Below are 12,558 nucleotides of genomic sequence, written 5' to 3'. Positions count from 1 at the left end.
CTATGAAGTTTCATGATCCTTGGCATAAGCGCTCTTAAGTTATCATCCAGAAACAATCTGGTGGACAGACGGACCGACATGAGCAAAACAATATACCCCCTCTTCTTTGAAAGGGGGGGGGCATAATGAGAAAACTGCCCCCCTCCCAGCAGCCATGTTATTCAACTGACCTGAACCATTTTTGAACTCGACTCTCGTATCAAGAAACAAATGTTCTGAGCAAATTTCATGAAAATTGAGCCAAAAATGTGACCTACTGTGTTCGCATGTTTTCACTATATACATATAGAGAAAAATGCCCCGCCCACTGGCGGCCATGTTTTTTCACCGATCCCGACTATTTTAAAACTCATCCGAGATATCAATGAAACCAATGTTTTGACCACCTTTCATGATGATTGGGCAAAAATTGCGACTTCTAGAGTGTTTACACTGTTTCTCTATAGCCAAATAGGGAAAACTTCCACTATATACATATGGAGAAAAATACCCCGCCCACTGGCGGCCATGTTTTTTCACCGATCCCAAACATTTTCAAACTCGCCTGAGACATCAATTGAACCAATGTTTTGACCAACTTTCATGATGATTGGGCAAAAATTGTGACTTCTAGACTGTTTACAAGGTTTCTCTTTAGCCAAATAAGGAAAACTGCCCTGCTCACTCGCGGCCATGTTTTTCAACGGATTGGAACCACTTTTGAACTCAACCAAGATATCATTAAGACAAACATTTTGACAAAGTTACATGAAGACTGGGCATGAAATGTGACTTCTACAGTGTTTACAAGGTTTTTCTTTTTTTGACCTAGTGACCTAGTTTTTGACCCGGCACAACCCAGTTTTGAACTCGGCAAAGATTTTATTGGGACAAAGCTTCTGACCAAGTTTCATGAAGATGGGACAATAAATGTGGCCTCTAGAGTGTTTACGAGCAAATGTTAACGGACGGACGGACATACGACGGACAAAGACCGGTCACAAAAGCTCACCTGAGCAATCAGGTGAGCTAAAAATCACTTAGCACCCCAACCCCAATTATCTCATCAATTCTGAACGAATTGGGAAATCAAACTCTGTTGCTTAAACAAATCTTGTTTACAAATATTCATAATAAGAGAGATAATGCCTTACACTTTTGAACACATATCATTTAAATGAATTATATACATGTACGTAAAAACTCAAAATATTCACCTTGGAAATAACAATTATCTTCTTGCCGGCAGGTTATTATTTGTTGTTTTAGCGCATGCGGGGGCACTTAACAGTTTCTCAGGCCCCCGTCTCAGGCTCATGGGTTCTCGGTTTGAGATGGCTTGTGTACACCAATAGTGTTAACACCTAAAAACAAACCAAACACTGTTTCATTTCAATTTCAAGTTTCATTTGTATTGCACTAAAAATGTGACTTGAATGTGTTAACAGTGTTTCACTATGATTATAATAGCCATGTAAGGAAAAATTCCCCGCCCTATGGCTTCCATGTTTTTTAATGAACCATAACCATTTTCAAACTCAGCTGAGCTATCATTAGAACACATGTTCTTACCAAGTTTCATAACGATAGGAAATTAAATGTGATTTCTAGAGTGTCAAAAAGTTTTTACTAAAGCCATATGAAAAATGCCCTGCCCCAAGGCAGTCATGTTTTCCAACGGAATGGATCTATGTTTTACAAAAACCGAAACAATTTGCAAACTCATCCAAGATATTGTAGGGACACATGGTCTGGCCAAGTTTCATAAAGATTGGACTATCTAGAGTTCTGGAGACGGAGACACTTGCCCCATAAACAGGGCTTGTAACTTGTGACCCAAATTTTGATACGGGTCATTTACTGTCCAAGGCAAATGCACATGCATAGTATCAAGCTAATCAGTCAATGTGTTGACAAGTTATTGATCGGAAAAGATTGTCACACTAATTGTGACAGTGATCTTGATCTTTGACCTAGTGACCCCAATGATAGTGACCCATCATTAGAGCTACCGTTTCATGAAGATTGGCCACAAAATGTCGAGAGTATTAATAAGGTTTTACTATAGCAATATTAGGAAATCTGTCACACCTCCTGACAGTCATGTGTTTCAACCACCTGGAACCATTATCGAACTTGTCCAAGATATCATTGGGACACATGTTCTGAGCATGTTTCATAAAGATTACACAATAAATGTGGCCTCTAGAGTGTTAAAGAAGTTGTGTTTATGACGCAAAAGAGACAAAAGGCGATCACAAAAGCTCAGTTGAGCTAATAATAAAACGCCCCGCCCATTTGCGGACATGTTTTTCACCCACCCAGAACTATTTTGGTACTCATCCAATACATTTTGACGATGCACAGTGACAACAGACAAATGGTCATCTTATCATGTTTTGTTTATATTGTGACAGTAATGCTTTTATAATTATGTTTTGTTAAATAATTATTATCGTTGTTTTTGTTATGATTTCTGATTTTGCAGAAGCATGGGCTAAGCATTGTACGTGTATAGGAAGTGTCAAGCATCTGGGTCTTAGGACAGCGTATGAGAGTAAGGGCGGGGTGAACAAGCTGCTGTGTAAAACTTTTGCGTCCCCACTACTCCCACCAGCCTACATCCAAGCTGCATTAAACAATCCGGGAAAGAGACAAGCAAGCAACAAGACTCATATTTAAAGTATAATCAACTTCATTTGGACAATTTAATAAAGAAAAAGATCAGTTTAGGAAACAAAGAGAACAAAAGGACAACAGTTTAACTTTAATATAAAATAAATTCATAAATTATATTCCAGCCTTAAGTTTTTTCATATTACCGTTAACCTTAAAATAATCCTTGATTTAGGAGCAAAAATAAAATAACAGTTTAAGGCAAAGGGCAGATATGAACTTGTAAATAAACAAGAGATTTGTTTGTCAGAAACACCATGCCCCCTTTTGCGCCGCTTTGAAGCCATATATTGGACCTTTGACCTTGAAGGATGACCTTGACCTTTCACAACTCAAAATGTGCAGCTCCATGAGATACAAATGTATGCCAAATATCAAGTTGCTATCTTCAATACTGCAAAAGTTCTGGGCAATATTAAAGGATTCGGACGGACCGACGAACCGACTGACGTACTGACCGAGGGACATTTCAAATGCTATATTCCACCCTACCAGAGGCATAAAAAGTGTCTATATAAGGGCCTGAAATCTGTCACATTTATATACTGAATTTCATCTGAATGGTAGCAGTTGAAATCGACTTATATATTTTCTCTATTAGCTTATTACATCACTCCCCACTTGATATTCAAACATGAAATGTTTATTTAGAAAATGTGAAGTTACGGACAATGGCAGATAAGTACTTTTCAATAAGAAAATCTGCATCGGCCTGAAATGTTACAAAGATTCAATAGTAAATATCTCCGAGACTATTCACCTGAAAATAAAGAAGTTGTACATTTGTATCTAACCTTTAAAATGATATGTAAAATAAATGAGAATTATCAAAACCAAACAATAATGTTTAAGCCAAAGGCAGATATGTCCTTTTCAATAAGAAAATCTGCATTGTTCTGACATGTTACATAGAATCGCTTATGAATATCTCTCAGACTATGCACGTTAAAATCATTATGTTGTCTTTGCCTTGTAAATTTGTATTGTATATTACCTTTAAGCTGATACATACATCAGAAGTATTTATAAACAAGCAATAAAGTTTTATGCAAAGTCTGAAATGTACATTTCAATAAATAAATCCAGGGCCCTAGTTTGGCCGTTTTTGGGGGCCTAAATTCGGCCTCATTCCCCCTAAAAATAGTATACTTTTCCCCCTATTTCAGCTAAAAAATTCCCCCCATCCAAAATTTGTTTTATTTTTGTTTACTTTTATCCCTATGTCGCCAGCTGGTTTCGTGCTATTAACCTTTGGTTAAATGTAAATTACATTGAAACATAGCAAGTTTAAGTGTTGAATGGTTGGTGAAAAGATCACCACCTTGAAAAAAGGTTTTTGTTAAGCCGAGATTTCTGATTGGAAATTCCAAATTCAAGATTTGCATACTATAAATAGCCTTATAACAGTCATTGCAGGGTAGTTCTGGCTACCATAACTTTAAATGTCGCTTATAATGATTTTTGACTGGCCCGACTATAAAGTATGGACCAACCCCATTAGGTAAGTCAATCAGAAATTCCCAAAAAGTTGACAGTTAACAAAGACCGGTAGAAAACAGCTTTTAAATGCAGTTATTGGCCCAAATCAACCACTTGAATGGAAATATTGATACTTTTCACATTTAACTGATATATTCTTTCACAAAATACTTTCTTAACCATTGACATTTATCTGTTCTAGTCTAACACATCAAGAAAAACAGCGATGCGACGGATATTTTTTAAATGAGAATCTCCCGTGATTTCACGGTCATATGACATTATTTATATTTTTAGAAACATACCATGTGCTCAAGTGTTTTCAAATTCAGGATGACATTTCCCGGTATTTTAAATTATTATTGCTTGTTTTGTAAACAAATTGTAGTGTAAATAAAAACTCAAAGTAAAAATGATTTCAAATTACCTGAATCACTTTGAAATCAGTCTTTTAATAAACCAGACGTTTGTTGTTAATAAAAAATAATAATAGATTTCAGGAAACAAAAGTAATGTTTACAATTTCAGCAATAAATGTCAAGGTCAATTTGTAAATATCCAAATGAAAACTCGTCACGTGACAAAGCAACAATGGCGTCAACATTGTATATTTCAGGCTGATGAGAGTTATTTTCATCTATTTTAAGATGCATTGAAACATTTGAACCTTAAAATATGCCTCCATGTAGTAATTTATATTCATTCACCAATATATGTAGAAATGTATGTAAGAAAATGAACTGTCTTTGATTTATAGCGTGACATAAATATGTTACGAATTCATATTCTGAATTGATTGCATTTATGTTACCATATATAATATAACATTTAATTTTGATAGGGCAAGTTGTTATATATATGGGGCGAGTCGTTATATAGGTGGGGCGAATCGTTATAAAACATGAGGCGAGTCGTTATGGGGTGAGTCATTAAGGGGGTGAGTCGTAACATTATCTTTCAATACTATATAAACTGTTCGCTAAAGTTTCTTGAGCACATTGCAGGGGAAATTAATTTCTTGTGAAACAATGTCAACAGACCATGTATGTAGTATCAGGGGTGGCGAAATCAAATGTCCGAGTTGCCCGAGTCGTACATTTGCTTGTCTGGGCAACTGATTTTTTTCAATTAAGTTGTCCGTCGACAACAAGTTTTTTAATAGTCAGGTCCAGGTACCGGTATACAAAAAAATACATTGTATTAAAGCCGTAATTATGTTTTACAAAACCGGATGTTGACATGCGATTACATTGTCAGTGCTATTTGCGGAGCAATCAAGCTAAAATACAGGCACTCTCATGCGCAGTGATCTCCCTTATTCTATAAGAGACCAGGAGCATGCAGCATTTTAAACATTCAGCCCGACTGTTAGACAGTGTACAGACTGGTTTCTTTATTTTTACAATCAGACGGAAATAAAAAGTATCAAAGTAAGATAATCAAAATACGGTCTACCTTGTTATTTAAGACGACTTTAACGGTAAAAATGGAACATTTAGTTTTTTAAATCTTCAACAATGGAGCAGAAACCCGAAGCTTTGAGCAGTCCACCTCCCAAAAAAACTAAGAAAGATTATGACATAAAATATGATCTATTAAACGCACCAGAACTTTTCAAGAAACTTGGCTCACAGATTTTCAATGGTTACCAGTTGATGATAATCAAATTGCTACCATTAGCCGCGCAGAGCCTCAGTCTGATGAGGTCGACATATTGAACTAGTTTAATTTGTTAAGATTATGATGTACTTATGTTCAACACATGTTTTAATAACACTAGCTTTGCAAGATTAAAAGTTTTAGAAAGTCTTTATATTGTTTATAATATTACTGCTATAAATAATGAATGTACTATTGAAATACAACTATAAACAAAACTAGCAAATCATACAAATTTTGGTATATTCCACATTGTTTTACATTAATCAATAAATGCGTTTATAATTTATATAAACAATAACGGACAAGTGTAGTTCAGCAACGGACAAGTTAAATTTCCTAAATGGTTGTCCGTGGACAAGTATAGTTTTTTTGAGATTTCGCCACCCCTGAGTATGAAACAAAACTTATAAATAAACCAGTATGTGTTACTTAGGAACACTATATGAACCATTCATAAAGAGAGGAAGTATTTGATGAATTACAATACTGAACTGTGAACTTTTTTTGTCCCATTTTTGATCAGCAAAACGATGGTGACTGTGTCCTACTTTAAATTTTTATTTCCCATAATGACTGCATCAAGTGAGATATTTATTACGTTATTTCATACAATCTCTAAAACCACGGCTCAAAAAGAACCAACGACTCAACAAGAACCTACCATATCTAAAATTATCTTCCACAGTCCCCAAGAAGAAAGTTGTTTATAAGGTGAAACAATGAGATTGTTTACTCCTTTAGAAAGATTTCATTTGAAGTGATTCAATTTTATGTATCACTGAAGTATAAACTATTTGTGTTGTGCTAATTTTTCAAAGTTAATATATAAAGCTAATTTAACGAATTATTATTTTACATTACCCCACCCACTACTTTTCATTTCAGAAAGTAAAATGTGATCGACTATAAACTCGACTAAGATCAAACAAAAACATCTTAATAAACAAATGATGTATTAAGAAAGATTTCTACCGTAAACAAACATGCCAAAGTGCGTGTGTTTTGTGTAAAAATGCTAAATAAAACACTTGATAACAAACCCTTGAAAGCGAAAGTTGGAAATTGAAGATGATAGGTTACATTCCACAATTTCGTTAGAGTATGAAGGTTTCATCCTACTACAGTTTTGTGCACTGATATTTGTGTTCAAAGGGCGTACTTAGCGATTTCGTCTCAGTAATAATACATAGAATGTGTCGTAGAGGTGTGAATGATAGGTGAAAACTATATAGCAACTTCAGCATCTGTAAGTGTAAAAGCTAAACACACAATGTATGTATTTGAAGATTATTTTTTTCATAATAAGTATACAGTACATGCGTATTTTAATGCATTTCAAGCGATGTTGTATTGTTTTTTTTGTACATTTTATGTTTACTTATTCATGATCCATGTGTTTTTTATGCATTTGTAGCGATTTATAGTGCGATTTATCTTACATTTTATATATAATACATTAACAATATTGATAAAAAACTGACCCACGGACGTAAAATTGTAATCTATGCAAACAAATCACTTAAAATACATGCAAAAGTGCACAATATTAAAATTCAACGCACAAAGATAACGGTTTAAAACAGCATACTATTCACACATATATCTATTACATAATTGTTATTTTATTTAGGATTTGTCAGAAGACTTCATGGTCGTCATCGAGGATAGGGTCGTGCGTATTCTGGTCCAAGTCCTGCAATGTGGCTATATGTCCGCAGATATTGTGGTTGTTATCTCGTCGTCCTAATACTTTTCGATATTTCAATAATATTGACCATTAGAACACTACTTCGCAATAAATCACAATTAACATATGTGAACACATGTATTGTTATTTGATAGTAACATAAGATTGTAGAGTAAGATTTGTTAGACCGTTGCAAGCTTGTGAATACAATATACACTTAATGTATTCATTGTTTTCGTTTTTTTGTGTTAACTTTAAAAGTACAGAATGAAGGTATTCATAACGAGTGCAAAAACTATTGTTTGTACAATATTGTATTCTGGACATTAAGGGTGCAAGTTATCATATCAAACAATGAAAACGGTCCGAAGTAAAATATGTCTCAAATATTAACTCGCTGTTTAAAATTCATGCGCTTAAATGCCTATTGATACCATTTGCCCATTATTTACTTTGCCAACTTATTGGTTCAACTAATTATCATGGTGATGTCATGTAGTGTTTATGACTATGTAAGAATAATAACATTTAAACAGTGAAAGACCCACTTATCATCTGAAAAAATGATATTGGTGGTGGAGATGTCTTATAATCCTCATGACTTGTGAGATTCCCCGAGAACACCTAAAATAATGATGTTATGTGGCTGTTGTGTCTGAAATTTATCATGGCTAGCTGATACTAATTGCCAGTGCAACTGCAAGACCTACTGATTGACTTAACTAATGATTTTGGTGGTGGTGGTTGTTTCTTATATTTGGCATGACAAGCTGATAATTATTTCCCACGAGAAGGGTGTATTTTCTAATACTTTGAATGACCAGCTGATCCTATTTGCCCATGAACAGTGCGAGACCAAGTATTCGTCTGAAATAAAAGTGTGTATGGTTACTGTGTTTTATATGTTGCATGACCAGCGGATACTAAATGCCCGTGAAAAGATTGAAGAGCAAGACAAATTATTTATCTTATATATAGACCGTTCCATAATTTAGTAATTACCCAAATATCTCCCCTGAATACTCTCCGCGTCCGCCATTACACTACTGCCAAACAACCGGCAAAATATATAAGAGAGCACCGATTATTCAACGGGTGAATTTCTTTCTTTTTGTAAAACTTGTTTGTTTGTCATGCAAATTGTATGAAATAAAGTTTTTCTGCTAGATGAGATGTTAAGTTAGTGTTATAACAGAAAAATGTTTGAAAAACGTGCATTTTTTAGGTATTTGTCTAGGAAAATAAACACGTTAACACATTAAAAAAAAACCATTTAATTAAACTTAATGCAATATTTATCATTTGATTATATGCATCAATCTTAAAATCGCGTAATCCTTTGCATTCCAGTGTTGAATTGCCCGTTTGTTCTGCATAATCCGATTATTTCGTTTTGATCAGATATTATCCAGACTTAACTAACAACATGGCGTCATCCCGGGGTGTCATAAACCACACTGGGTGGCAGATGACAGTCTGGTCATTAAACACAATTGATGATGCCAAAATGTCTTCTCTTTCTGGTAGTATTAAGCAGTCATTTGGTTTAATATTTTACCTCCGACATACTTAACAGTTGCGTTCAGTAGATATGTTACATATTGTACAAATTAAAAGTTATGTCCAATATAGAATATCAGAAATTGTACACCGTAAAGATACTAGCCCGTTTAATCCCTGGTTTAATTTATGAAAAAAAGTATTTGATAATTATAAAATTTACCTAAAAACATAACATTTAACGTATTTAGCGGGTATCGGTTAATTAAAACTACGTCATGTCGTATGAAGATTTAATGTTACGGCAATGCACGAACGACATCATAAAACAAGAAATTACATTTGACACGAACGGGGGTAAATATTGTTTAAAAAAATATTAATATAGATATATGTGTGTTAAAATGTTAGATATTTGCCACTCATACTCACTAGTAACGAGTTTTCAATATACATGAATACACAGTTCAAATTGCATCATGTAAAGTTGTGTTTTTCAGTTGTATGTTTATATTCCTCAATAGCGTCATTCTCTGTACAAAACCCATCAAATTAAAATTACATGTTAATACTGTCATGCACTTCGCTTTTAATAGGGCTTTGTAGTACGTTTATTTTCAATGCACCCCTTATACTTTCTATAACTCACGTGTTTATCACACTAACGTACTCATGCCATTCATAATTATATTTTTATAATTAGATGTATTACTATTGTAATTTCAGTACAAACTATTTTTACTAGTTAAAATACGAAAAAATGCCGTTTTGACATTTGTTCATCAAAAAATCAGTTTTTAACAGTTAACAACTGCTGTTTTAATAAAATAGCCTTTGTGAAATTGTGTCAAACTTGTAAATTGACGATCAAATATGCCACCATTTACGAAAGAACAAAACTGAAACATGTGAAGGCTTTAATTGCGGTTTAACCACATGATTTATTACAGAATACACCACGATTTAAAGCAGAATAACCTATGTTCTTTATGTAGACTAAATCCATGCATTGTTATTACAATCCATAGAAGCAATTTTATTTGGACAAACATGAATCTTTAAGAAACGGTGAAATAATGAGGAAAAGTTGAGAGTATTGCTCATATTGATGTATTGCAAGAATTGACAAATAACGATAACAATCGTGTATTCAGTTATGTACAAGTACTCTACTGTCATATATGAGGTTGGCGATAACAATCGTGTATTCAGTTATGTACAAGTACTCTACTGTCATATATGAGGTTGGCGATAACAATCGTGTATTCAGTTATGTACAAGTACTCTACTGTCATATATGAGGTTGGCGATAACAATCGTGTACTCAGTTATGTACAAGTACTCTACTGTCATATATGAGGTTGGCGATAACAATCGTGTATTCAGTTATGTACAAGTACTCAACTGTCATATATGATGTTGGCGATAACAATCGTGTATTCAGTTATGTACAAGTACTCAACTGTCATATATGAGGTTGGCGATAACAATCGTGTATTCAGTTATGTACAAGTACTCAACTGTCATATATGATGTTGGCGATAACAATCGTGTATTCAGTTATGTACAAGTACTCAACTGTCATATATGATGTTGGCGATAACAATCGTGTATTCAGTTATGTACAAGTACTCAACTGTCATATATGAGGTTGGCGATAACAATCGTGTACTCAGTTATGTACAAGTACTCAACTGTCATATATGAGGTTGGCGATAACAATCGTGTATTCAGTTATGTACAAGTACTCAACTGTCATATATGATGTTGGCGATAACAATCGTGTATTCAGTTATGTACAAGTACTCAACTGTCATATATGATGTTGGCGATAACAATCGTGTATTCAGTTATGTACAAGTACTCAACTGTCATATATGATGTTGGCGATAACAATCGTGTATTCAGTTATGTACAAGTACTCAACTGTCATATATGATGTTGGCGATAACAATCGTGTATTCAGTTATGTACAAGTACTCTACTGTCATATATGAGGTTGGCGATAACAATCGTGTACTCAGTTATGTACAAGTACTCTACTGTCATATATGAGGTTGGCGATAACAATCGTGTACTCAGTTATGTACAAGTACTCAACTGTCATATATGAGGTTGGCGATAACAAAGCGAATTGTTGTATTCTTGTAAACTGTAGTTTATGACTGAAATATACATGTCAGTAAATTACAAAAGCTACAAACACTACATCTCTACGTACACAGTCACTTAAATGGTATTGTTCATTTGAGTGTATCCTTCAGAAATCAATCAGAGTCAGATGAACATTCTTTATTATGAATAGACTAGCCAGCCTAAAATCTTCCTTGTTAAGGAGAAAGCTCTTAACTATTAACTAGTGATGAAGTGCGCAGACATTCATCTTTATTGAACCACTTGAACTATATCTACAAAACTTCCTCCTCTAGTCTGAATGTTTAATTATTTAAAGGGTTTCACAAGGAGATCATAACAAAATGTCCATCTGAACGTTGTTTTACATTACAAAGTTCTATATTTAATATTCCATGTAAAAGATATGTTGTTTATCAGACTGAAGTCTGCGATATTAAATTTATAAATTCCTACGGAAAAAAATGAAAACAAATTGGGAAAATTAATTCCAGAAAACAATCAATTACATGTAATCAAGAAAAAGAATAAATTTCAGTGATTCAACAATGCTCTTTATTATGTTACTGTCAGTCCATATCATACAAAACTAGATTTGTCAAACACTGATCCCCGATCAATTTTTAGGACACAAACAAATCCACTAATTAAAGAAAAGTATACAATCATGTTCAAATACATGAACAAATACTTCACAAATCTTCCTGTATTTGCGCGATGATGATCTGAGTTATTAACTTTATGATGCTATATTCTTAAATCTTTTTCTAAAAAGAAGGAATGCAGTTGACACTCGTTCGTAGTTTCATTCCATCGTTCCTCAAAAAGTTGTAACTCAGTGGCGCTGGTCTCTTTCCTACCATTGTATAATTAAAATGTAATTAAATTGAATGCGTTTTAATTTCCTTTTTTTATTGTTTAATTTGAGTTGCAATGCTACGAGGTTAAATTTTATTTTCACTTAAATGTATAATAAATATTGCTGGGTCAAGTGTGAGGTTGAGCGCTCTAAAACAGGTTTAAACCCCCAATGCTTTGCATTGACCGCTCCAAGGCGGAGACCAAAGCTTTATTCTTATATGTGTTTTGGTTGTTTTGTATTGTGCTTTTTTGTGCTGTTTTGTTCTCTTTTGGCAATTGGTCACTCAGAGGCGTATCCAGAAAATTTTCAGAGGGGGGGCTCAACAGGGGAGGGTGCGGGTGTCCCCTTCCGTCGTCGAATTTTTTTTTAAATGGCACCTTGAAATGATGCGATTTCCTGCTATCTAATCTGCATTTTGCATGATAAAAGTGCATGCAAAACAAATAAGAACTTGAGTTTACACATCAAGTGTGACAGACACACGGACAGACAGACACACAGAGGTAAATCAAATGCCTCTCAAACCACTAAAGTTGTGGGAGACATTATCTTTATCCATAACTTTTTTAACAGAGTTAGA

The 12,558-nt window shown here is 34.1% G+C and overlaps 1 protein-coding gene across 37 annotated transcripts in view; it reads right to left on the bottom strand.

Moving 5' to 3' along the window:
- The window catches only part of LOC127881542 (uncharacterized), a 533,182-nt gene that overhangs the window by 344,891 nt on the left and 175,733 nt on the right, over nt 1–12,558 (bottom strand). For 4 of the 37 annotated variants that reach the window (XM_052429478.1, XM_052429476.1, XM_052429472.1 and 1 more), the window contains one exon: nt 1,197–1,343. The exons of 29 other annotated variants lie outside the window; for them this stretch is intronic. The gene's annotated coding sequence lies outside the window, so the exon portion shown is untranslated. Of the gene's footprint in view, nt 1–1,196; nt 1,344–6,457; nt 6,674–6,768; nt 6,882–12,558 lie in introns of those variants that run through there. 4 more of the 37 variants (XM_052429475.1, XM_052429477.1, XM_052429473.1 and 1 more) reach the window with 4 other exon arrangements.

The sequence above is a fragment of the Dreissena polymorpha genome, chromosome 5 (assembly GCF_020536995.1).
Source record: "Dreissena polymorpha isolate Duluth1 chromosome 5, UMN_Dpol_1.0, whole genome shotgun sequence".
Classification (NCBI taxonomy): domain Eukaryota; kingdom Metazoa; phylum Mollusca; class Bivalvia; order Myida; family Dreissenidae; genus Dreissena; species Dreissena polymorpha.
The sequence above is the reverse complement of the archived record's forward strand: the minus strand, read 5'-3'. Positions and strand labels throughout refer to the sequence as shown.